Genomic DNA, 27,945 nt, shown 5'->3' with positions numbered 1-27,945 from the left:
TACATTCTCTTTGCTACTCTACAAAATGACATTTCTGACTCAAGGATACTTTCTGTCCTGTTAACACTGAATAAGTTTTTGAGACATAATCTTCTCAGTTCTGCTCAGAAATGTAAAGAATTCAATTCTCTACATTTGGGGAATTACTGTGTCACAGTGATGGTCTATGACCCTTGTATTACACAGAAATTAATGATATGCTAAGAAGACAGTAGTGATCAAGGCTCAGAAAACATCCTGTATGAGTGACTTAGAGAGTAGGCAGGCAGGCCGGGCATGGTGGCTCACGCCTGTAATCCCAGCACTTTGGGAGGCTGAGGAGGGTGGATAACTTGAGGTCAGGAGTTTGAGACAAGTCTGGCCAATAGGGTGAAACCCCATCTCTGCTAAAAATACAAAAATTAGCCAGGCGTGGTGGCGGGCCCCTGTGATCTCAACTACTTGGGAGGCTGAGGCAGGAGAATTGCTTGAACCCCAGAGGCGGAGGATGCAGTGAGTGAGATGACACCACTGCACTCCAACCTGGGGAAAAAAAAAAAAAAAAAAAAAGGGGGGGGGGGGGGGGGAGCAGACAAATTCAAATCTAGATGTCACCAACCCTGATAAATACATTTCTCAATAAATTTCCCTAGGACCATGGTTGTTTATAAGGTCTGAAATCTTCTGATATTTCTTGCAGCCCCAGTGCTGAATTTTGCATTACTTCCATACCACAGATCTTTGACCCCAGATCCTACTGGGACATCAATATAGTGATATTACTAAGGCTTAGTTCCTTACTTTGTGGTGGATAACATTTTCCCAGTTCATTAGAAAAGCGTTTACTAGGGGCTCTTACACTTTGTGAGTTAGACTTATCTCAGGATCCAGAACATTGATGCAGGACCTGATTACCTAGTGATTGGATAGTCTTTATCTGTTGGATAACTTCATTTATAAATCTAGAGCCATGGGGCTATTCATCCATTCAATAAATATGAAATAGGTATGATGAATGCCTACTATATGCCAGAATCTGTTCAGGAGCTGGGGATAAAAAAGATAAAAATTAAGAAAAAACAGTTCTTGTCCTTAAGAGGGTCACAGTCTAGAGGTGGAGACAGACACATAGAAATTATGGCAAAACTGAAATATTATACATAATATTTCAAGTTATAATGTTAGTACAGAGGTAATCAGGGCATATTTCACAAAACTTATGTTGAATTTGAGTCATGAGGGATGAGTAGGAGTTTGCATATGGCAAAAAGGGGTAAGAATATTTTGAGAGCTAGGACACAGATAAAACGTGAGGTATAAAATGTGATTTGAGAGCCCAGTTATTTCTTTGGTTTTATTTTTGTTTGAACATAATTATTTTTCCCTTTCAAAATTCTAGGATGAAATGTTTTTTCTTCTCTTTAAACATAAGTATTATTTAAGGCTATAAATTGACGTTTGTATACTGCATTGGATACATTCCACACTTTCTGGCATGCAGTGTTTTTTTGCTGCTTCCCAGAGCAAAACTCTTTGGGTGGAAAATCTAGTTATAAGATAAAGTTCCAATTTGTCAGCATGGCTTAATACAGTCTTTATGAATGGATTCCTACTTATTTCTCCAATTTAATGTACTGCTTTCCCCCGCTAAAATTCATTTAGTAGCAATATTCACAGTTATTGAACGAACTATGTTTTCTCACCTGTATGAATTTGTTCATACCATTATTTTTGCATGGACTAGAAAAATCTCAGTCATGTTTCTTAAAAGCATTTGACTTTAACAGCTCTATCTCCCTATGAGTATGCCCTATGAATAGCAGCAAAATATTCACAGGTACTAAAAAATGTTAACTTGCTGTAGAGAGTCATTTAATATTGATCTAATGAATTTGGGGAATGTCTACCAAGACAATAATTTTCAGGTTTATAAGACTGACATCGAGCTATTTCTTTTTACTGCAGTTAAGCACCAGAGTGACTTGTCTCATGAGATTCATGGCAGTAAATCTTGGTATAGGGTATTACAACCATGTCCTCAGCATATGAGCATATGCTTCTCTTCCTATTTTTAATAGAAGAATGACATGGACTCAATTCATGGAGAAGAATATCAAGTTACCAATGTCTAAGTTAGAGGACTTGGCTATAATACACCCTTGTTTTTTAAAAAATGGAGAGAGATTTGATCTGTCCCCAATCTTGTCTTAATTTTTCTTGTTCCTGTAGTGAAATAAAGATGCAGACTGTTTAGATGACTTATTACAGGAAAATTTATCTCAAGTTCCTTCATCTTTAGCAATTCTATTCGTGAAATCAAAGACCAATGGGAAAAAATTAATGAAAGCTGCCAACAGCCTTACTTTTCTCTTGGCAAATGTCTTCATAAGGCAAAAGAAATTGTGGTTAATACAAAACAGATTACTTGAACACGCTTTCTCCTCATTTGAGATATCAGGCTGATTTATTCAGAATTGCAATCAATTGAGTAGAAAACTAGCATGTGGATTTGAAGGGTTATCTGGAAAATTAACAGCTCTGTAGCTTTGAGGGAGGATAAAGTTTCAGGTTGAGTTCATACAGAAGGAAGAGTACCCTAGGAGCAATGGAAGGAACTGTACAACATAGTCAGAAAAAAACTTTCTAAAATACTGATGGCAAAAGGTTTTCTGGACCAGCTTGTATTAGAGGGGAACTTTTGCACGCATTAGCATCTGCAAAAGGAGCAACTGCTTATCTCTACTTTATGGCACCATTGAGATGTCTTTTGCTGTTATGATTTTGACCAAACTTACATAAGACCACTGAATCCACAAACCTGATTCTATGCACATTTCCTTGTTTTATTTGATCCTTTCTTTTGGGATGCACATTCTTTCTTCCTAAAATACTTCCTTTAATTCCCTAGTGAAGATATTTTATTTTTCTTCAATGGCATTATTTAGTTCCTGTTAGAGAATGATAGTTTAGCTAGGTATACAATTCTGAGTTAACAGTTATTTTCTTTCAGCACATTTAAGATCTCATTCTATTATCTTCAAGTTTCCATTGCTGCTATTGAAAGTCTTCTGCTACTCAAACTCCACTGCTTTGTCTTTAATTTCAGGCTGCCTTTAGTATACTTTTCTTTGGCAATGGGGAGTGGTTTGAGTATTTTTCAATTTCACTGCAATGTGCACAGGTGTTAAGTTTTTTGAAAAACAGTTTGTGTTTGTATGCTTTCTGAGTCTGAAGGTTAATTTCTTTATCAGTTTGGAAAATCCTCATTTATTCTCTCTGCGAGGATTGTTTATCTTCATTATATTCCCTTATTTAGGCAATATTATTAAATATGTATTCTAGAATCAGTGCCTCTTAACCACTCCATAATTTTACATTCTTTATCTCTCTGTGCAATATTCTAGGTAGTTTATTCAGGTCTATTTTCTAGGCCATTATTTTTATCTTCATTTGTTTACAATCTGTTGGTTTATTTGTTCACTGGGTTTTTAATTTAAATTATTTTTTATTTCCAAGAGTTACATTTGATTATTTTTTACTCTTACCTCTGTTTTTGAATGTTTTAGTTTTTCTCCTTTTAAAAAATATATATTTCATATTCTGAACTTGACAATTCTACATTGCAGAGTTCTTGGGGGTCTAAAGTTCTTGTGTTCTTCATTGTTTCTACTTATTTTCACTCATGGTTATTCTTTTGTGTATTTTTTTAGTTTTGGCTATTGAGCTAATGTTTAATAGGGTATTATCTGTGGATTCCTGGGCGACCTGGGTTGAGGAAGGGTACCTCCAGGGAGAATTTGCATTTTCTTCTTCTAGGTACTCTGAAGGGCTACCAGTGTGGACTCACTCTTCTAATTTTTCTGCTGGGGTTTTCCAAACCATGTAGAAAGTATAATTGGAATCTCAAATCCACATGAGAATGACTCTATGGTAATGAACTGTCACGGAAATATTTTTCCTTTTGAATTGAACTGATTTCAACAGGTATCCTTAGTCTTATTCCTTTGCCAGTGGGTGAATTATTTTCTAGGCAAACCTCTCATCAAAAGAATAGCCTTTTGAGGGTCCTGACCTTGTGCAGGTATATTCCTACCATGGGCAGGTCTAGGACTTTGGTCATTTCTCCTCATGTGACTGCTAAAATCTGTAAAACTGTAAAAAAAAAAAAAAAAAAAAAAAAAAAACCTCTTGATTACTGAGATTGGCAAATGCCCCTAGGCTTGCTATAGCCTCAGTGTCAACTTGTCACTCTGCTTTTCAGCTGCCATTTCATATTTTGACATCTGGGGATTTACGCTATTTGGATGCTGTTCGTATATTCATTTAGAAGAATTTCTACATGTTTTGTGCCAGGGGTTTTCCCAAGATGTCCAACCTATTAGATTATTAGAAATGAAAATCTCATGTTATTTTATTTTTCCCTTAACAATGTATAACATATTTGGTACCAATAAATACTCATTTAAAACATATTTTTATAAATGAAAGTATTTACTTATTTGTGTATTTCTTTGTAGATTTCTATGAGAGGTTTTTATTTTGTTAAATATTTTTTACAGACAAATTAAAATATATGGGTTGATTTCTCCACTTTGAAAGTAAGCATTTTTGTCTTTTTTTGGTATGGTAAGCAGGCAATTATTTCTCGTTGCTGCATCTTAATCATAACTTAAGATATCCCCTTGAACTTTTGTCCCATATGTGAATCTTTTGTTTTTTCCTCATGCAGACTTTTTTTCTCTCCTTGACTAACAGTCTCAGGCACCATTTTCATTGTATATGCTTGCCAATGCAATATATAAAAGCAAAAGAGATATACAGACTAAATGTGTGTGTGTGTGTCTGTGTGTGTGTGTGTGTGTGTGTGAGAGAGAGAGAGAGAGAGAGAGAGAGAGATAGAGGGGGACAGAAACAGAAAGAGAGATTAAAGACCCTCACAGCCACATATACATAACCTGCAATTCAAATATCTTTATGATAAGGGGGGAAATATCCACTCATTTGATTGCCGCTCTCTCCACTGCCTCCCTCCGTGAGCCCCTAAAACACCACAATAGCTTAACCAGAGCTGTGGCTATGACTGTTTTTGCATTTCTTGGGGCTGGCATGGGCAGTCTATTGATTTCAGGGTTGCTAATGACTGTGCGGAATAGAAGAAGCTTTTGTGGCCAGACTGAATCTAGACTTGGAATTGCATGACTAACCATTCCTGGGACATCGTCTGCTGAAGTAGTCAAAGTGGGTTTTATTTTTGATAAACTTTCTTTCTCCAGTCTCCCTGTGGCTATAGGAAAGGTACAGCCAGAAGAACAGTCTGGGCAGGGCTAGGTGCCCCCTGGGAGCCTGGACATTTAACAACAAAAAGGTTGTTTCCTGAGGCAGTGGAGGAGGAATGTGTCCTTGGATAAGTATTTGGATATAATACAGGCACAAACTTTTCTCCATGTCACCCAGACAGCAAGCCCTTTAGGTATTTCCCCATGGTTGGCAGCCCTTCTCCCTGGGCTCCTGGGAATACTTACTATATATGGGACAGGCATGGTCCCGAGAGTCCTCTTTATGCAAGGTTATGTAAAACATGCTTACAAAAAGAACCATGCACCAAGCTCTAAGTGAGCAGATGCTTCACACAAACTAAAAATTCCCCTGAGTGTCCAAATCTCAGTTTTTGGAATGTCTCTCACCTCAGTTGGGAGGACTAAAGAGGAAGGGAGGCTCTAGTTCCAGCTTCTCCCAGGCATCTGATGAGGCTCCTTGCCTCCTTAGGGCTTCAGCTATGCACACAACATTTCTTTCTTTCTTTTTTTTAAGTTGGGGCTTTGCTGGAATATCCTTAGGTGGGTGGTGAGCTCCATGAATTGTTCTAAAATGGACTATTCAAAACTCTATAGTTTGAACAAGCGGAAGTGGGGAAACCATCCTTGTCATTCGTCTATCTATCCATCCATCCATCCATCCATTCATCCATGCGTTCATCCATCTATCCATCCATCTATCCATCCATCCATCCATCCATCCACCATCCATTTATCCATCTATCCATCCATCTATCCATCCATCCATCCATCCACTCATTCATCCTTTCATGAATGCATCCACACATCTAGCTATCCATTCATCCATCTGTCCATCTACTCATTTGCCTATCACTCTGGCTCCAGTTAAATTAAGCATAATTAATCTAAATTAAGCATTTAGATTAATTTAAATTAATTTTGCTTAATTTAATATTGTCACTCCTCTGATCATCATCTCTCCAGTGCTTCCCATTTCAGAGGGTGACAAGACCTTCACCTTCCAGCCCATCCAGTCCCCTTTTGACCACAGTTCTACCCTGACTCACCCACCCCCGACACACTGGCCTCCTTGTTGCTCCTGGAACAACCCACAATCTAATCTCAGGGCTTTGCACTTGCTCTTTCCTCCATTTGGAATGTCCTTCTCCCAAATATCCATATGGTTGACTCCTTTGCCACTTCCAGGTCTGTATCCAAATGTCACCTTCTCATTTCCCTGGCTTTTTTCTTCCTTAGCACCTATCACTAACACAGTATGTGTTTTCATTATTTATCTGATTTGTTGTCCATCTCTTTGCTTTGAAATTCAGGTCCAGGGAGGATGCATGTTTATCTGTTTTGTTCTCAGCTGAATCTCTAACGGCTAGAACAGTTCCTGTCTCATAGTAGGTGATTATTATATATTTATTGAAAGAAAGAAATGAATGAATTTCTGTTTTCATCTTCATGGATATAGTCCCCTCTATCTGTCTTAATAAAGAAACTGGGAGGAAGAGAAAGGGTGGAGAGAGGCACCATTCACATGGCATGGCTCTCCCTGTCTGTTTTTTTGGATGGTGGGAAAAAATAAGATATCCTCAAACTCAACTCATCCTAACAGCACTCTTTCTCTTTGCAGAAAGAATGTCTTGCTCTTGATGATGGCTTCTGCTTGGGGAGAAGTAAGAAACAGGGTGAGGATAGTGGAAGAGAGGGGGAGCCTCAGGTGACCTTGTTAGAAACCAGCACAGAGGACTTTTGTAGACTGATGAGTGGCTTACGGTGAGTAGATGATGCCACCTTACTGTGGTTTGGGTTTTTCTGGGCAGGGCAGGGGCAGTTTCCAGGGCTCTTATGGAAGGGCAAGGGCATCTCTAGCTGGCCACATTGCGAAGTGGGGAAGAGCAGCTCTTATTCATGCTGGGGAAGACCAGCTGGCTTCAGCCATGTGAATGGCACACAGTCAAATTCGGATCTACGAATGAGCTAAATAGTTGGGTCCAGAAACTGGCCACCTTAACCAAGCTAGTGGTCAAAGAGTAAGCCAAGTAACCATTGTTACAGATGGAATGTTTTCATACCCCCCAAAATTAATATGTTGAAACTCTAACCTCCAATGTGATGGTATTTGAAAATGGTTAAATACCATGGCTCCCAAGCTTTGGGAGGTGATTAGGGTTAGATTAGGTCATGAGAGTGGGGCCCTCATGGTGAGGTTAGGGTTCTTATTAAAAGAGGAAGGCACACAATAATAACTTAACTTTGCATTTTAAAATAACTAAAAGAGTATAATTGGATTGTTTGTAATCACAAAGGATACATGTTTGAGAGGATGAATACCCCATTTTCCATGCTGCGATTATTAATACGTAGTATATGATAGCACAACAGGGTGACTATAGTCAAAATAATTTAACTGCACACTTAAAAATAACCACGAGTATAATTGGATTGTTTGTAACAAAAAGGATAAATGCTTAAGGGGATGGATTCCCCATTTTCTGTTATGTGATTATTGCACATTGCATGCCTATCCCAAAACATCTCATGTATCCCATAAACATATGCAGCTACTACGTGCTCACAAAAATGAAAAAAATAATTTAAAAGAAGACACAGAAGATATCTCCCCCTCACTCTCCTTCTGTCCCCTCTTATCCCCGCTTCCTCACCTCCATCTCTCCATTCTCTCCTTCCCCCTCCCTCCCCTCTCTCTTCCTCCCTTGTCCCTCTCTCTCGTTGCACTCACCAAGGAAAGACCCTGTAAGGTCATAACCAAGAAGAGAGCCTTCACCAAGAACCCAACATGCTGGCACCCTAATCTCAGACTTCCAGCCTCAAGAACCTTGTTGTTTAAGCCACCCAGTCTATGGTGCTCTGTGAGAGCAGTCTCAATGACTGAGACAACCATGAACCAAGCCCAGGTGCCAGGAAGTTCATTCCAGACTCCAGATGGCCAAGGTCAAGAGGAGAATTCCCAAACGAGCTGAAAACCCAGGGTTTTTATGGAGCATGGAGTGCAATGGCAGAGAGTGGTCTGGGAATGGACTTGGGGACAACTCCTAAGCTCATGGAGGGGCCAGTCACTTCCTGAATTTGACTTCCACAGTCAAATCAGACCTTTGTTCCCACCACTCATGGGGGACTGTATTTTTGCCATTCTTTTCTCTTATGCCCTGCGAAGCCTGGAGTTACTTACTCTCTTAATGCCACTAGGTGGTGACTCTGCTTCAAGGAGTCAAAATCCCAAGGCTATTGATTGGGAGCTGGGCACTTGATAAGCAACGCTGTTACATGCATTATCTCATTTAAACTTCATGGCAACTCTAAGGAGTAAGTGCTATTATTATCCCTACTTTACAGATGACAAAAAGCTGAGGCTTAGCACATTTTAAGAGCTTTGCCTAATGCTATTCTCCAATAGGTGGCTCTCTCAACACATTGCTTTCTGAGTCAGTTTGAGACTGGCAGAAACTGAACACCATTTTAAAGCTGGACAGTGGTGGTGCTCTCAGATGAGCACATACGTTGAAAAAAAATCATTAATGTCATTTAATGTTCACTTATGGAGCCCTTCCTATGTCTCACAATGTAATTTAACTCTCAAAACAACCTATAGATCAGGCACCGTTGTTACTCTCATTGTGTAGATGAGTTTGTTGACGTGCAGAGAGGCTAAGTAAATTGCTGCACAGGAGTGTCTGAGTAGGTGACAGCCCAGAAGCCAAGAGCAGAGGTTGCCTATACTTCAAAGTGCTTTGCCCTGGATTCTAAGTGGGAACTGAGGAGATCTAGGTCTTTGGCCTCTGGCTGGGATCTCAGGAAGGGAGAAGCTAACCCAACAGAATCCCCAAACCCCTACAAGCAAAAAGCAGTCAGAATTTTGATCCAAGTCCCGGTTCTGGCCATAAGTGAGGGACGTTGGACAAACAGCTTCCACTGGAGTATAGGGCTCGATTTTTTCTTCCACAAAAGACGAGGTTGAACTCTCTCTATATAAAGACTCCAAATTAGATGCTCGCAGGGCCAAGCGGGTAACAAAAATGAGTGATGTGGATCAGGCAGGGACTGTGGCAAACTGGTGAGCACAGGCTGCATTTTAAAGGACTGTTCTGGCCAATTGCTGTCATGTAGGAATGTGGTCTACTATGTACCCACAAAAATAAAAAAAAAAATTTAAAATAAGACACAGAAGATATCTCCCCCTCACCGTCCTTCTGCCCCCTCTTATTCCCCTTCCTCACCTCCATCTCTCCATTCTGTCCTTCCCCCTCCTTCCCCTCCCTCTTCCTCCCTTGTCCCTCTTTGCCAGGTCCTTTGAGCTTCCAGAAGAATCTGAAAATTCAATCTCCTTTTAAAAAATGTAGGCGGCCAGGAGTGGTAGCTCACGCCTGTAATCCTAGTCCTTTAGGAGGCCGACGGGTGGATCACGAGGTCAGGAGATTGAGACCATTCTGGCTGACATGGTGAAACCCCGTCTCTACTAATACAAAAAATTAGCCGGGCGTGGTGGCAGGAGCCTATAGTCTCAGCTACTCGGGAGACTGAGGCAGGAGAATCGCTTGAACCCAGGAGGTGGAGATTGCAGTGAGCCGAGATCGTGCCACTGAACTCCAGCCTGGGCAACAGAGTGAGACTCTGTCTCCAAAAAAAAAACAAACAAACAAAAAAAGGTTGGCAATGGATTTAAACCTTAAAAACCATAAAACTATCTAATAAAAAAAATACACAGTCATGAGCTGAATTTGGCTGGCAAATCTCTGTTTTTCATACTTGAAGATGCCTTCAGTTCCCTCCAGTTCTGAGTTCTTTCATTCCATAAACTTTATGAGCCGTGGTGCTGGCCAAGTCGAATTGAGGAAGGAGAAGATATGGGGAAGAAACAAGAACCGTCTCACCCTCCTTGGAGTTCCAAGGAGGTCTCCATGAGACTCTTTCCCTTAGAGCACTTCTCCTACATCAGTTTTCATACTTTGGTCAGTTTCAGAATCACCTGGGAACTTGGTAAGACCAGCAAGGCCCAGGCGCATCCTCTTTTATCAAGTCAGGACTTCTGTGCACCTGGTGAGTTCTCCAGATGATTCTGACAACCCCCGAAGTGTGGGAACCCTTGTCCTACATCTGTGATTCTCAGCACTGGCTGCACATAAGAATCACCTGGAGAGCTTTTACGACCACTGATGTGCAAGTCCTACCCAGGACTAACAAATCAACCCCAGAGGATTCTAATGTGCTCCCAGGATTGAGACCCGCTGACTTAATCAATGCTCCTGGTTAATGCTTTTTACACTTTCGTGTGCTGGAGGATCACCTTGGGGGTTCTTGTTAAAAATCAGTAAGTCTGAGGTGGGGACTGAGATTCTACATTTCAATGCTGCTGCTGTTTTTCTGGGAATCACATTTTGAGCAACAAGGTCTGGGAGGGTGTTTTCCAAATTTTCCCAATGATAAGAATCACTTGTTTTTATCAAATATATAAATTCAGTTGTAATTTTTAAAAGACCACCCAAATGAGAACAAGCAAAGGATATTTATTTGGGGCTTGCTCCAGCAAGGGAGTCAGCCATCCTCACTTCTGTTTGGTAGAGGCTCAAAGGTAGGCGGAGGAGTGGGGAGGCTTTAGAGGCGGGAAGCAGGGGGAGACTTCAGGTGGGCCCTGAGTGGAGGCTGCTGGCCGGGAGAAGCTAGAGACAAGTTAACTAGGGGCAGGAAACCCTATGTGATTTGTTAGGGGGCATGTTTGACTTTCTCTGGTTGGTCTTAAATGGGAAACAAGACCAAGAATTAAGGAAATTGGGCCAGGTGCAGTGGCTTGCGCTTACGTTCTCAACAATTTGGGAGGCTGAGGTGGGAGGATCGCTTGAGCCCAGGAGTTTGAGACCAGCCTGGGAAACATAGTAAGACTTCCATCTTTCCAAAAAACAATAATAAATCAAAAGAACTAGGAAAATTGTCAGTTATTGATTAAGTCTTGGTTCTTCTGAGCTGATGGCTGCAGGAGTTGTTGTTTGGCTTCCTGGAGGGTTTGCTACAGAGAATGGTTCAGAATTCAATTTTATTATGGTCAAGCCTTTGTCCACCTGTATATTTAGTCTCTCAATTCCCAGAGCTCTCCCCTGGACTTTCTTGTTCAGAAGGTCTGGGTGAGGGTCTAGGAATCTCCAGGTGATTCTTATCATCAGGAAAGGTTGGAGGGAACCCTGATGGAAATCAAGTAAATTGGAATCACCTGGAGACGTAAGTCAACAGTAACTACCCAGACCCTACCCTAGACTTCATGAGTCAGAATCTTAGGGAGCATCGCGAGGAATCTGCTTCCTCTATCAGTTGTGTCTTCCTAACTAACCACTTTGAAACGGTGGGTTAAAACAATAATAGTTTATTGTTTTTCATGTTCTGTGGATCTTCCCCAGTTTAAAGACTCTGGATTCCACTGGCAATTGTGGACGACCCCCTAATCCACAAGCCCCAGATCTCCCTCAGGAAGAAAACTTTGTAAGTACTTGGGAGCCATCAACAAATTGTGTTGAAGTAGGGCCATTCAATGGTATTTTGGCAGGTTTTGAATATCAAAGCTTAGTGATTTCCACAGACTCTAAGACGGAGTTTCTTTGAAAAAAAATGATGCGGTAGCCACAGGTGTTTAATTTGCTGCATGATACCTGCTCTATTAGGAATGAGGTAAATATTTGAAGTTTTTGAACGATAGAAGTTGTGAGGATGTATATTTCAAATAAACACTAATAATGATAGTCAATATTTCTTGAATGCATGTAAGATGCCACACACTGTTCTGGACACTTTACATATGTAATCTTCATGGCAGCCTGTTGAGCTAGGTCAGGTTGGGATACTGAGGCACAGTGCGATTAATTCATTTGCCTGAAGTCATAAAGCCAGGATTTAAACCCAAGTGGTCTGACTCTACACTCAAATATACTGTATATCCCACATACACTCAGATAAGGGAAATTAGTTCTTTTTGAAGCCCCAGGTGTAATGTCTCTCACTATGTATTGCATAAGTTATAGGAAAGAGTTTATTTTACCTGGCCTGACTGGCTTAAACAAGCAGTCACTAGTCAGGCCACAAAGGACTGGTTAGTGGTCTCAGTCTTGCAAAATAAATTACCTTCTTTTTGCTATTCACTCTTCAGCCAGAGGGAGGTTGGTTTTCCAGCTCTCTTCCCCACATCCAGTGCTCTCTGATTGTCCAAACACTTAGGGCCAGCTTGACAATCTAGAGATAATAAAAATAAAACTGTGGTGAAAACAACCACATCATCAGTTGCTATGCCAACCTATGTTGCAACCAAGGCTATTTCATGGGCGGTACTCCGGTAGAAAAAGTTCTGGAGGCTAAGGTGGTAGAGGGCATTCAAAATTTCCCTCAACGGCTTTTGAGTCCAATCTGCCCAAAATAGCCTTCAGTGGTTTACACTTGCCTTCAGGATAAAGTCTCCCTGCTTAACACGGCTAAACATCATCTTCCCACTCCTTCCCACCCCTCTGGCTTCATCTCTTTCCATTTCATCACCAGGTTCTGTAGTCCTGCTAGACTGAGCAAATTTTGTTTGGTGTGTCCTTGCTTTCCATCACCTCCAAGTCTTTGCACATATTCACTGCCTAGAACTCTGTTCCTTCCCTCTGTCCTCCTGCTTTATTCATCCTTTAAGCTCCAGTTTGTATGTCACTTTTTTGAGGGAACCTGCAAATATTAAGAACCATGAAGGATCTGAGTTTTAACTTCCTTGCAAGCTAACCTGTTAGTTGGCCTTAGCTTCAAGGATGCTGCAAAAGACGTGAGATACCTGGGTCAGAGATAAAGGATAATTTATGACTCATACCAATAGCAGAGTCCAGAATATCATCATTTTTGTGTTGGTTCTCTAAGCCCCAGTTCCAAGAGTGTGATGTGAAGAGGGAAACTGAATTTTTTCTTCTTTCTTTCTTTTCTTTTTTTTTTTTTTAGAGACAGGGTCTTGCCCTGTTGCCCAGGCTAGGGTGTGGTAGATGCAATCATAGTTCACTGTAACCTCAAACTCCTGGACTCATGTGATTCTCTTGCCTCTGCTTTGTGAGTAGCTAGGACTACAGGTGCATGCCCAGTTGATTATAAAAGAAATTTGTTTTGTTAGAGACAGGGTCTCATTATGTTTCCCTGGCTGGTCTCGAACTCCTGGCCTCAAGCAGTCCTCCCACCTTGGCCTCCCAAAGCTCTGGGATTACAGGCATGAGCCACCACACCCAGCTGGAACCTGAATCTTCTATAATGGGCAGTGAGCATGCCTACCCATTGCTGTAGAGGAAGCTATCATCTCTATCTTTCAAGGTTGTTTTCCAAATATCCTTGAAAATATAGCCCAAGACAAAGGCAGACAGGCCCTCTGCTTTCAAAACATGCAGAAATGCAAGAGATCTATGGAGAATTTTCTCCCAATAACTCTGGGTTCAATGTCATCTGCCTTGGTTCTCCCAGTTAATTTCCTCTCAACTGTCCTTCACTTGACAGGGACTTTCCTTCATGCTCCTCTCTCATGGTCTACACCAGACTCCTTTGTAGTAACTTCTTATAGAATTGAGCTCTTGTCCTTCAGAGCACTTATCTCAGTCTGTAATTATATACTCATTATGGAGATTATTTGATTAACATCTATTTATCCCATTATGCTATATGCTTCATAAAGTCAAGGACTGTGTCTGTTTTCACAATGGTATCTGTGTTGTTCAGTGCAATGCCTAGCACACAGTGGGAACTGAATTCATGTTTATAGAAAAATTGGGGCTATTACATTGAAAAAGTAAAAATCACTGAGGGTCAAAGAAATGGAAGTGACCTGCCCAAGGTCCCACAGCTAGTTTCGAGTAACTAAATTCAAATTCCCCGAATCACAATCCATTTTCTTTTCCATCCATGAGCACTTAATCAGATTTCATTTCCCCACAATGGTGGTGGTGGTGGCGGGGATGATAATTGGGTGGGGGCAATGGAAGAAAGGTAGGAATGACTTGGGCATGGGTGAGAAGCATGTGGCCCCTTTTGGAAAATAGTTGAGATTTTTCTTTCAACTATTCCTGCTCTGGGCCCCACAGAGAACCAAAATTGGGTTAGGACTACTGGAAGTCTATGAGGCAGACAAATGAATGGTTCAGATTTCAGACTATTGTGGAGATTGTAAAAATAGACCTTATTTATTCCTTGGGCATTCCCCTCCCACACTGACTCGGGCTGGCTTGGTAACTTGCTTTGACCCATGGACCACTGGCAAATGTGACACAAGCAGAGGCCCTAAAAGCACTTGCTCATTGAGACTCTTCCCTCTCTTGTTCATCTTAGGACCCTGTGGCACCTGCATGTGAATAAATCCAGGACAGCCTATTGGGTGATGAGGGACACACAGCCAAGTCATTCCCAGCACCCCAGCCAACCTGAAGCCAACCCACCAGACACATGGATGAGGCCATCCTAGACCATCCAGCCCTGGCAGAGCTGCTAGCTGACCAAAGAGATCAGCTGAGATGACACAGACCAGAAGAACCATGTCACTCACATAATAATTAAGAATAATAAACATGCCATTTTAAACCATTAAGCTTTGGGATGTTTGTTACGTAGCAGAAGCTAACTGATACAACCATGGTGCACACTTGTTTAGGTTTAAATCCCAGCCTCATAATTTAATTGTTTAGCCTGAAAGAAAAGTTCTTTATCCTGCCTGTGTCTTAGCTTCCTCACCTGTGAAATTATGATAAGAATGGATTATGTAATTTACAGCATTCATGTACACAGTAAATGAGTTAATATTTTAAGAATTTTCAGAATAGTGCCTGGGATATAGTAACTGCTGTACATGAGCACAGCTATCATGAAAGATGATGATTTCCACCACCTATGCCATGTATAATTAAAACAAAAACTGCTTAAACAAAATTGGTAAATGTAAAGACCTCTACAAAGTTTCTCTGGAATTATTGAATGCTGAGTGCCATAAGTATGCCCTCCTCCCTTGTTTTGGGTGCAACCCCCTGTTACTGATATCTTAAGTGTGTTCTAGTTTCAGGGAGCCCCAGCTGAGAGCCCCTGGGTGGAGGAATTCTCCGTCTTCTGGCAGACATTAGGCTCCAGCCAGCCCCCTCCCTGTAGCAGCTGCTGCATTTCAGCAGGGTTCATCTGTATTCAAGCCAGGGCGTGACAGCACAGAGCAAGACATTCAAATGCACATTAGAGACCCTGTGAAACCTGTTCTCCGGACCGTGATCCACAGAGAGGGCAGGACCCTCTCTGCATTGACCCAGACCTCTGCCCTCCTTCCTCAGGGGCTGTGCTAATTAGAGAGGCTGCTCAGCTAATGGGGGTGCTCATTGGCCCGACATGCTCTGAATGCGCAGCCTCGGAGGGCTCTCAGAGTTACAGAGACTAAGGCCTTTGGCCACTTTACCAGCCACGGCAGCTGATGAAGTCCTGTTTCTTTAAAATTTTCACTGAATGGTATTAATAGAAAGGGATGGCGGCATCTCCCCTCCCTTGTATTATGTGATATCATGAAATTGTCCCATGGGGGGAGATGTCATTGCGAGCAGTCATCTCTCCTTGAGGCCTTTGGTTTACATCCAGCTCATTATTACTTATCAGGCCGCCGGTGTCCTGAAATGCTTAACAGAACAAAATATTAGAGCATAAGAGAGGAAGATGGAGTGCTGAAAGAAATATCACAGACTGTTCTAGTATTTCTCAACTTGTTTCATTTTATATCATTTTTTTCCTCCTGGGCACAGACTGTGGCATAGATAAAGGGTGCACAGCGAATGAATCAGAACACAGGCTTTGATGGCAAGCAGATTTGTGTCTGGGTCCCAACTGAGTCACTTACTGACTGTATGAGTTGAATGTGCCACTTAATCTTCCCACACCTCAGTTTCCCCAACTGTAAAATGAAGATAATACCAGTTGCTACTGGATAGGGTTGTTTGAGGATTGAAAAATAAAGCAGGTATCCTTTCCCAAACTTTACAGGCTTCAACTACTTTTAGATTCTGGAACATCTACCAGGTGCAATCCCTCCCTCCGCCCACTTGATGGAACGATTTCATTCTACACAGGAGAAAAAAAAACCTGAGATGGGAAGTTGGTTGTGCCAAGAATCACAGAGATTAGTGATGGAGCCATTATGCTCTCCGAGCCCCTGCCTTGTCACTCTGTCTGCCCTTCCTATTAGGAACCGCCCCACAACCACGAGTGGCTTTCTGAGTGCTGATCGGACCAGAGGTAGACACTTGGCCCAAGGGGTGGCCCATCAGTTCTTGCTTTCAGGAATTTGGCCTGGGACATTAAGCTGAAGCTGAAGTGGCCAAATTGCATTTTGAGAGGTCATCACATTGAATAGGGTCCCTGCAAGGGAGGAAGTGTGTGTCATGAGCAAGGGGCAATTGCAGAGCAACAGGATTTATAATGTAAACTAAAGATAAAGTGTAGATGATGTAGACACTGGTGGGAAGCATCAGGAGAAGTGAAGAGCCTAGAGAGGCAGACGTTGGAGGGTTGAGTTGAGAGCAAACCTGAATGGGCACTTGGCAAGTATTTTTGGAATGAATGGTGGATGCCAGCAGGGGAAGAGAAACATTTGGCACTTCCTTGAATTCTGTTCACCTGCCGTTTCCCAGCCTCATCCACTGGCTGGAGTGATTCCTGCTCTTGGATTTCTGAGAGATTTGCAACCCTTAAAGCTGCACAGACCTTCTAAGCAATCCTCCTCTCCCTGCCTTTTCTGCAGGCTAAACTCTAATCTGTACCATGAGATGCGCTGCTGCAAAGGGAGAGGCAGGTGGCGAGGGGTGAAGGTTCAGATGAGGAGGAAGGAGTGGTGTAAAGACAGGTGGGAGAACATCCAGGAGTACTGACAACCTCTTTCAGGTTGGACGCTGTTCTGGTTATTTATTTCTGCTGTAATGAACCATCCGAAAACAGAGCGTCTGATGCATCTATTTAGTATGATCTCTCATGGTTCTGTGGGTTGATTTGGTTCAGCCAGGTGGTTTTTACTTGGGGTCTCTTGTGCAGTTGTAGGTAGGTGGCAGCTGGATTGCTGTCATCTTAAGGCTTGACTGGGCCAGACAAAAAAAAAATGGCTCACTTGTATGTCTGGCAGTTGATGCTGAGTGACACTTGGGAACTTGGCTCTGGTTCTGGGGCTCCCTGTGCATGGTTTTTTCATGTGGCTTGGGCTTCTCACAGCCTAGAGGCTGGTTTCTCAGAAAGTCCATCCCCAGAGCAAGCCTTCTGCAAGATCCAAGCGGAAGCGGAAAGGCTGCTTTTGACCTAGTCCTGAAGGTCTCAGAACATCACTTTTGCCACATTCTGTTGCCCAAGCAAGTCCTTAAGATCATTCCAGATTCATGGGCAAGGGAATTAAGCTCTACCTTCCAAAGGGAGACATTTCAAAGAATTTGTATTCATTTCTAATCCGTCACAGAGCCCAAGCTAAAGAAATATAAAAACGTCTCCCCAGTGCCCCAGCAGAGATGGCAGAGAGTACATTGATGCCGGGTTGGGGTATTGCAAGGTGGGCAGGGATAAAATAATAGGGAAAAAATGGAAGACAATAAGGCAGTCTCCAAAAGACCCTTCATTTCTATCAGTTAGTTAATAAAAGTAGCTATCACTTATCAAGTGCTTTCTATGTACTAAGTGCTGTCCACAACAAACTAATGGGTTGGTAACTATTATTATTCCCATTTCAAGGAAGAGAAACTGAGCCACAAGATGCTAAGTAACTAGACCAAAGTCACACAGTTTACAAGCCATAGAGCTGGGTTTTGAGCAAAAGAATCTAGCTCCAGAGTCCACGCTTTGAGCCACCACACTGAGTTTATTGCCCAACCAGCAATTGCTGAGAATTTGCTATGTCCCGGGCCCTGTTTTAAATCCTTTATATTTGCTATCTCATTTAGTTCCAGAGTATGGCTGGAACTCTGGCCTGGGTTATCGATTAGTATAATTCCCACTAACTGTACCTGACTGAGCCCTCCCATGCTATTCATTTCCCATTGCCTGTGCCTGGGATATGCTGACAGGGAGATGGGTGAGCGACCACATCACAGTGTGAGTTCTAGAGGCAGATAAGCCAAGTAAGCCCTGTCACTCAGGCCACACAGGCCAAGGTGAGGCCATAGTTCAGGCATTTGTCAAGGCAGCCATGCAGGCCAAGGGCTGGAATAATTCATGCCCTGACAGCTAGAGCTAAATTAGATCTAGATAGCGTGGCTGTGTCATTGTTTAAGGAATTATAATGTAACGAGCCATATGCATTTACATGCATTGCATAAAAAGGGTTATACGTGCTTATCCTACTAGGAAAAGGTTGACTCTCTATGAATGTCTCATGTACCACTTCCGTGGATCAGGCTAGTAAGTTTTGTTCATGAGCAAAGATGTTGATTTGCTCTTAGTTTTTAAAGATAGGGAGATCTGTTGTCAAAGAGATGAGCCTGTCCTCACTGTAGAGATTAGGCCTCTGGACATGTGAGCTGCCCCTGCCCTGAATGCTGATTTCTCCATGCATGAACAACCCTTTGCTTACATAGGTCGCAGTGCAAGGACACAGTGATCAATGAGGGGGTCTGTGAGAAGTGCTACCACCAATCTCCAATGCAATCTCCACTGCAAGGTAGTGAGGAATTGATTCCAGAAGCCTCTGAAACTGTCCCTGTGGCAAGAATGGTGGTCTCTTAAATGGAACAATGGCTGCAGTGCTGTAACCTGCAGAATCTGTTAAAAAAAGAACCTTGTTGCTACTTGGGTCAGAGACAAAGGTTGATCTTACCTTTGTCTCAGGTTCTCCTAAGTACAAGGATCAACATTTCAGGGAAGCTAAAAGGTTTAATTGAGCTTGACAAGTAAACCAAAACATACTTATGCTTGACTTCCTTCTTTAAATGATCCCTAGATAGGCTCAAGAGTGAGGCTGATGCTGGACATCATGTATTTGTAGTGACAGTGAACTGATTGGGCATAGGAGTTTCTGCAGAGGTTTTTAGCAGCCTGAACAAATTCTGGGTTTAAGCAGTTGGTGGCAGAGGGACAAGGGGATTGAGAGTGTGGGTGGCAAGCAAGTAGTTGAAATGGGGGGTTGTGGGATCTAGGCTGATTAGGGAAGAATTTGAAGCTTAGCAGTTCACAGGCTGAGAAAAAGGGAAGGACGAGACCCTAAAGGCTTCAATGTCATTGATGTATGAAGCAGCAGTGGGGAGGGTAAGATATTGCAGCTGAGAATTGAGCATTTATGGCATGGAGCACTTCTAGGAGATGCCAAGAAGTTCTAGGCATAGCTTTGGTTGAGATGGAGAAAGTTGCAGCAGCAAAGAACAGTGAGCCTCTGGTTGGACAGGTCTTCTTCAGACACAGAAATTACCCAAGCTGCTGATGAGTGTCGAGGAGGTTTTGGATGTCAGTGATGAGGTGGGAGGGAGATGTGACCAGATGCCGTGGGCTTCTATTTTTCGTGTGAATTTGGAAGAGTTGATGAGAAAGAAGCTCAGGATACTGTGGGGTTGAGAAAGATCCAGAGTATAAATTCTCCAAGCTGTTTGCATTTTGTAAGATGGCCAAGAATGAGAGAGCTGCCTGGTAGCAGGAACTGCCTTCAAGTTTCCAGGTCAGGCTAATACATTTGCAGGAGGCCAGGAAGCCCTAGCTGCCTCTGAGGTTTGCACAAGGTCTGCCATAATTTGTAGGTATTGACAAAAAAAAATTCATTCCAAAACCAAACTACGGTCTAGGAGTGGGGATGGGCAGGTACATGGTGGACACAACTGCATGGTGGACTCAACTGTTACCTGGGTGACACATAATCACACATGCAACTATAGCCTTAGGTGAGAAAAAAAGAGCCTTGCTGCTTAATTCTCTCTGTGGAATTATTTACCCCTCCTCATGGGTATGCTTTATGTTTCTACAGAATTTTGGAATGAAGAAAGTCACTGCTGGCCCCTGAATCCAGAGGAAGCTCCCTCCCTGGCGCTAATATCCATAGGTAATATCCCTTTACTGATTCACCCTATCATGTTGCTTTCAGGAGCAGCAGCTTTGTCCAAAATTGTCATACCCGTGTTACAGACGCTTCCCAAGTGATAGGGGTCTTCCTTATCAGATGGCTTGACTGACTCTCAACCATTTTCCATTTTCCCTTCGTAACAATTGGAGTGGAGCAATCCTTTTAGATATTAGCCAAGGATCCCCATATGTCATTGCTTTTCCTGTCCATCGAGTTAGTGGGTTTTAGTGCTTCAGAGGAGCAGGTAAATGTTTGCTATTTGGAGAGAAGGGTTTGGAAATAGCTGGACGACTGGACCCAGTGTGACTTCACTGTGGGGATGAGCAGATCTCAGCAAGGACTCTGCACGGATGATGGACGATGGCCAAGGCAAAAGAACAGGGTAGCTTGGGGCATGCCAGCATGGGCAGCAGGTAGTGATAAGGGACCAGTTCACCCTCTGGCACTTGGTTCCTCTGCCCCTCCCACCCAGAGAACAAGTGGGGGTCCTCCCTGAGCAGCTGAGATTGTGTTTTTACCACTCAGAGCAAATGGGGCTTGGGATACCAATAAAAATCAGCTATAGAACCAGCCAGAAGGCTCAGTTTACTTCACCTCTAATTTGTGGCCCAAAATTCTTACTTCTGGAGGAGGCAATCTGTCAGGAATTCTAATCAGTTGTGTTTTTAGATTTAATTGTGTGTCTGCATGCTGTACTGATAGCAAACATTAGAAATGAAGCCACATTTGCTCAAGGCAATGCTGCGGCCCAAGAGAATTGGTGAGTGGAGGTGAGATGGCTTTCAGAAGTCACTGCTGATTTTAAAAATGACACTACCTGTGATAAGAACGGAGGAAGAGAAGTGGAGCTGAGCAGGAGAGGGAAGGAAAGATGAACAGGAGGAAGGCTTGCTTCAGAGTTCCCTTAAATGTGGCATTTCTGAAAGAAGCAGATTTATTACTAGAGAGGGCAGCAGGTCAGAAGTCAGAGGAGATTATGACATCAAATTAAACCAGTTTGCCTTGTAGTTCACCCTGGGTGTCAGTCCTTGGGAAGTACTGTGATTTGGATGTTTGTCCCCTCCAAACCTCATGTTGCAATTTTATCCTTAGTGTTAGAGTTGGGGCCTAATGGGGAAGGCATTTGGGTCATGGAGGGAAGCAGAGCATATTTATAAGCAGATCTCTCATGAATAGATTAATACCCTCCCTTAGGTTGAATGAGTTCTCACTTTATTAGTTCCCACAAATACTGGTTATGAAATGGAAACTGGTGACCCCTCCCTCTCTTGCTTCCTCTCTTGCCATGTGATCTCCGCACAGCCAGCTCCCCTTCACCTTCCACCATGAGTGGATGTAGCCTCAGCATACACAAACGTCCAGTTTTGAACTTTACAGCCATTAGAATTGTGAGCCAAAGAAACCTCTTTTCCTTATAACCTACTGAGCCTCAGGTATTCCTTTATAGCAACACTAGATGGACTAAGACAGAAAACCAAGTCTTCTCAGTGGGGAAGAGGAGTGGGGAACACACATAAAATTGTGGAAGTACCTTTCAAACTGGGTAATGGGGAGAGGCTGGAAGAGTTTGGAGGGCTCAGAAGAAGACAAGGGAAAGTTTGGAACTTCCTAGAGACTGGTTAAGTGGTTGTGACCAAAATGCTAATAGAAATATAGACAGTATACAGCTGAGCATGGTGGCTCATGCCTGTAATCACAGCACTTTGGGAGGCCAAGGTGGGTGGATTATTTGAGGTCAGGAGTTCATGACAAGCCTGGCCAACGTAGTGAAATCCTGCCTCTACTAAAAATACAAAAATTAGCTAAGCGTGGTGGCGGGTGCCTGTAATCTCAGCTACTAGGAAGGCTGAGGCAAGAGAATCACTTGAACCCGGGAGGTGGAGCTTGCAGTGAGCCGAGATTGTGTCACTGCACTCCAGCTTGGGTGACAGAGCAAGACTCTGTCAAAAAAGGAAAAAAGGAGGCCGGGCGCGGTGGCTCAAGCCTGTAATCCCAGCACTTTGGGAGGCCGAGACAGGCGGATCACGAGGTCAGGAGATCGAGACCATCCTGGCTAACAAGGCGAAACCCTGTCTCTACTAAAAATACAAAAAACTAGCCGGGCGACGTGGCGGGCGCCTGTAGTCCCAGCTGCTCGGGAGGCTGAGGCAGGAGAATGGCGTGAACCTGGGAGTCGGAGCTTGCAGTGAGCTGAGATCCGGCCACTGCACTCCAGCCTGGGTGGCAGAGCAAGACTCCGTCTCAAAAAAAAAAGAAAAGAAAGAACAGAAAAGAAAAGAAAAGAAGGAGGGAGGGAGGGAAGAAGGAGGGAAGGAAGGAAGGAAGGAAGGAAGGAAGGAAGGAAGGAAGGAAGGAAGGAAGGAAGGAAGGGAAAGAAAGAAAGAGAGAGAGAGAGAAAGAAAGAAAGAAAGAAAGAAAGAAAGAAAGAAAGAAAGAAAGAAAGAAAGAGAGAAAGAGAGAGAGAAAGAAAGAAAACCATGCCAGAGAGGTCTCACATGGAAATGAAGAACTTATTGAGAACTAGAGCAAAGGTTACCCATGTTACTCTGCAGCAAAGAACTAGGCCACACTGTGTCATGCCCTTAGACTTTGTGGAAGGCTGAGCTTAAGAGTGATGACCTAGGGTACCTGGTGGAAAAAATTTCTAAGCAGCCAAGCACACAAGGAGTGACATGATGACTTTTAACAGCTTACAGTGAATTACAACAGCAAATGAATGAGCTAAAGGCAGACTTTATAATTAAAAGGGAAGCACAGCATACAAATTTGGAAAGTTCACAGCCTGGCCATGTGGTAGAAAAGGAAAGCATTTTCAGGAGAGAAATTCAAGGGTATGGTGGGAAGTACAAGTTGCTAAAAAATATTTGCATGACTGAAAAAGAGCCAGGTGCTAATAGCCAAGACAATGAGGAAAAGGTCCTGAAGGCATTTCAGAAAACTTTGAGGCCTCCCCCTCTTATCACAGGCCCAGAGGACTAAGAGGACAGGATGGTTTCAGGGGACAGGCCTGGGGTACTACTGCCCTGTGCCACCTTAGAATATTGCTCACTGCATCCAGGCCATTTCTGCTTCAGCCTTGGTTCAAACAGCCCAGGTACTGCTCGAGCCACTGCTCTGGAGGGCACAAGCCATAAGCCTTGGTGTCTTCCATCTAGATTTCAGAGGTGGAAGCTACCAAGGCTTATGTAGAATCTGCTATGCAGCTCTACCAGGCATTGCAAGGCTTATGCAGCTCTATTAGGCATTGCCTAGGTGGGAACTCTTAATGGTGACTCCACTACTGAGGCAGGTTCCTGCCTGGCCACCCAGACTGTACATCAGAGCTGCAGGAGTGGGGCCACCATCAGGACCCAAAAATAGTAGAGCCACTGGCCACTTCCCACCCCACCTGGGAAAAGCGTCTGGCTTAGACTTTGATCCATGAGAGAAGTCATGTAGGCTGTGCCAAGCAAAGCCATCAGGGTGGGGCTGCCTGAAGCCTTGGGAGCCCACCCCTTGTACTGGTGTGCTGAGGAGGCAGGGCATGGAGTCAAAGGCGATTACTTTGGAACTCTAAGATTTAATGTCTGCCCTGTTGGGTTTTAGACTCACGTTGGGCCTGTTACTCCTTTCTTTGGCTGATTTTTCCCTTTTGGGATGAGAATATTTGCCCAATGCCTGTACAACCATTGTAACTGGAAATGAATAACTTGTTTTTGACCTTACAGGATCATAGCTGGAAGGAACTTACCTTGAGTCTCAGATAAGACTTTGGACTCTTGAGTTGATGCTGAAATGATTTATGACTTTTGAGATTATTGGGATGGAATGATTGTATTTTGCATGTGAGGAGGACATGAGTTTTGGGGGTCCAGGGGCACAATGCTATAATTTGAATATTTATCCCTTCCATACCTCATGCTGAAATTTTATTCCTGGTTTTGGAGGTGGGGCCTAATAGGAAGTGTTTGTGTCATGGGGGCAGATTCCTCCTGAATAGATTAACGTCCTACCATGGGGATGAGTGAGTTCTCACTAAATTAGTTCCTGCAAAAGCTGGTTGTAAAAGGAAGCCTGGTATCCCCCTTGCTCTCTCTCTAGCATCTTTTTTCACCATATGATCTTTGCACAGCCAACTCCCCTTCACCTTCTGCTGTGAGTGGAAACAGCTTGAGGCCCTCACCAGATGCAGATGTCCAGTCTTGAACTTTGCAGCCACCAGAATCATGAGCCAAATAAACCTCTTTTCTTTATAAATCATCCAGCCTCGGGTGTTCCTTTATAGCAACACTAAATAGACTAACACAGACAGGATCCACTTGTTAGGATTCTTTTAGGCACAGAGCTCTCAGGGTGGAGCTAGTGGTCATGGCCCTTGGCCTCAGAAGTGTGGCCCTCATTAGCAGTCTCTCGTGCCCCTGAGCATGGATGGGAATAGTTTAGACGTAAATGCTGTGTTCCTGATTGACTTGTTTCCATTGAGTCCATACCTATTAGGGATCTGCTGGTAATTATCTGGCTCTACTTCAGCCCCTGGGGGCCTGTATTCTGCAGCAGTAATGAGCCTGAGCAGCCTTTCTGGCATAATAAACAGCACCAGAATGCAGGGAAGGGCACTGGCTTCCTCTTTCAATAGGGCATCTTGGCTTCAAGGACGATCAAGAGACACACGATCACAGGCAAACTTTAATTGCTTTTGTAAAACTGCAGATGAGTAGCAGGCATTGAGGTCTCCTTGAGTCTCACTTGAGAAGTGAGCTCTTTATTCATCTTGTGTGCTTGAAAAGGGGTGGGAGTAATGACAACAACAACAACAACTATCATTAGTGAGTATTTATTATGTGCCAGGCTGTGTGTGAAGTGCTTTATAAGCATTGTTTTATTTAAAGCACACTGCCACCTTATGAGACAGGGCCTAGTACTTTCCCCATTGTACAGATGAAGAAAGTAAGGCTCAGAAGAAGTGATGTGACGTGTCCAGTTGGTAGAGGATGGATGTAAATGATGGGAAGCAAGGAAGGAGCCAGGGGTCCTGGACAGGAGGGCATGGGAAAGCTTTTCATGCTCTCTTTGTCTTCAAGCTTGATGAGAAGGAGATGAGGCTCTTCAAGGGAGATGAAGGCAGGGTGATATGTTCTCACATATAATCTTTGTCACAGTTCTCCTTTCTGGCTATCATTAGGAAGGAAAAAAGATATCAGTGAAATTTCCTAAAGTCTGCATGACAATGTCTCTGTTCAGGTAAGTTACTATAGGACTCCAAAAGGTCACAACTTTCAAAACTAGCAAGAGGCCCTAATAACTCCATGTATAATGTCTCAGGAGGAAAGTGGCCTTTAAGTAAAATAGATTATACAATTTTTTAAAGAGGAAAGAAATAACCATAGGCACAAACGATTGGAAAGACATATGCAGCCGCCTGAGTGGCAGAATACTGGATGAGTTTCCCCTTATTTTTTTTTTCTATAATGAACCAACTTTTAATTTAAAATAATATTTAAAACAGTTCTTTAAAAAACAACCATAAAACTGTCTCTTACAAACTCAGTTGTGGATATAAACTATTTCAAAGAAAGTAGAAATGAAATCAACATCTTCGATTTTATGGGATAAGCTAAAGCTGAATTCAGGAAAAATACTTGTCTTGAATATTTTAGTCATTAGATGAGCAAAAAGTGAAAATAAATGAAATGAGATTGACCTCAAGCATTAGAAGGAGAAGGTGAACAAAATAAACCTAAGTAAAGCAGGAAGGAGGACTTTAAAGAATCATAAATTGAACCTGGAAACCTAAGACCAATAAAAATTGATAGCTACATCCCAGATCTGGTTCTTTAAACAGACCAGTGAGATAGACAAATCTCTGGCAAACAAGAAAATAGTCAAAATTCAGAATTGAAAAGGAGTTAAAACTATGGACTTAGAGGCTATTTTAAAAGAATTAACAAAGGATATAGTACAAGATAATGCAAATGAATTTTAAAATCTAGGTGAACTAGATTTTTTGAAGGAAAATACAAATGAATAAAATTGACTAAAGAAAGAAGTGTGAAGTTTAAATAGAACAGTAGCCCTGAAAGAAATAGTAAAAGTTGTAAACAAACAAACAAAACCCTACTTCCCCAAAATATTTTAGGCTCAGACAATTTATGGATGAGTTTTGTTAAATACGCAAAGAGCAGGTTATTTACAGACTCCTAGAATAGTTACAGCAAAATATGTTACATATATTTTGAAATGTTTCTCAAATAGTTTTATGAAGCTAGTATAACTGACAACAAAATCTGATGAAAACATTGCAAAAAGGGCCCAGCACCGTGGCTCACGCCTGTAACCCCAACACTTTGGGAGGCCAAGGTGGGCAGATCACCTGAGGACAGGAGTTCAAGACCAGCCTGGCCAACACAGTAAAACACTGTCTTTACTAAAAATACAAAAATCAACTGAATGTGGTGATGTGTGCCTGTAGTCTCAGCTACTCGGGAGGCTGAGGCAAGAGAATAGCTTGAACCCAGGAGGCAGAGGTTGCAGTGAGCCAAGATCACACCACTGCACTCCAGCCTGAGCAACAGAGTGAGACTCCGTCTTAAATAAATAAATAAATAAATAAATAAATATTTAAAAAGATAACAAAATCTAGTCAAAGATGACTGAGATGTGGGCTCTTGTCAGCATACTACAATTTGGTGCTGCTTCAAACCTAATTTAAATATTAAACATTTGAATTATAAAAGTTGTATGTGGTTGTTGAAACAAGTTAAAAAATGGATGCAACTGAAGCATCTAAAGTAAAATTAATAATACTTTCTACCCCTCTCCAGACTAATATTCCTAATAGAGACTGTTAAAACTATTGTATGGTAACTGTCTATATTTTCCTTTGCTTATATAAATATATAGAAATGTATGACTACTTACATATGTTTCCCCTTCCCTTTAAAAAGTAGAACGTACAAAAGATATTCTTCAGCTTTCTTTAATCAGTTATCAGTTTATCATGGATAATCTTCCAATTAATACACAATACTCTATATGATTAAAATTGATGCTCATTAAACATTTATGTAGTACTTATGAAGCAGAGTGTCTGGGTGTTGGTAAATAAGAGTGGGAAAGGAGTAGACTTCAGCCTCTCCACTGATGCCCCAACAATTCAACTCTGACCCAGAACTTGCATGAATGTCCCACTGAGTAAACTCACATTCCTATAGTTATTTGTACCATCCTTCTTAGACAGTGGTTCAATGACCATATATTTGTTCCTTAGGAGTTTTGGTGAATACAATGTTTAGTAATATTTGAGTACTTTAGTGATACTTCAAAGTACTTAGATACTTCAAATGACTGTTTAGGTGTCTCATCCTGTGATCTAGCACTAACTAAGTCTATAGTGGATCATGGGATTAGGAAATGAACACTTATACACTGTATGTGGAAATTTTTTTACAATCTTATATAAAGATAGGAGCAATAGACACTAAGGTACACGAGAGAGAGAAGAGTGGGTAGGAGGGCAACCATTGAAAAACTACCTATTGGATATAATGCTCACTACCTGGGTAACAGATTCATTCATACTTCAAACTGCAGCATCGTGCAATATACCTTTATAATAAACCTGCACATGTACTCGCTGATTCTAAAATAAAAGATGAAAGAGAA

General features: G+C 42.3%; 1 long non-coding RNA gene across 1 annotated transcript; it reads left to right on the top strand.

Annotated features, from left to right (window-relative positions):
* The first annotated feature begins 6,934 nt into the window (after nucleotides 1-6,934).
* LOC113225043 lies at nucleotides 6,935-14,791 on the top strand. The gene is made up of 3 exons (XR_003309658.1): nucleotides 6,935-7,037; nucleotides 11,669-11,750; nucleotides 14,592-14,791. It is a non-coding gene; the product is annotated as an uncharacterized LOC113225043 (long non-coding RNA).
* The last annotated feature ends 13,154 nt before the right edge of the window (nucleotides 14,792-27,945 follow it).

This window comes from Piliocolobus tephrosceles, chromosome 17 (assembly GCF_002776525.5).
Source record: "Piliocolobus tephrosceles isolate RC106 chromosome 17, ASM277652v3, whole genome shotgun sequence".
Taxonomy (NCBI): Eukaryota; Metazoa; Chordata; class Mammalia; order Primates; family Cercopithecidae; genus Piliocolobus; species Piliocolobus tephrosceles.
This window is presented reverse-complemented; position numbering and strand designations above follow the sequence as displayed.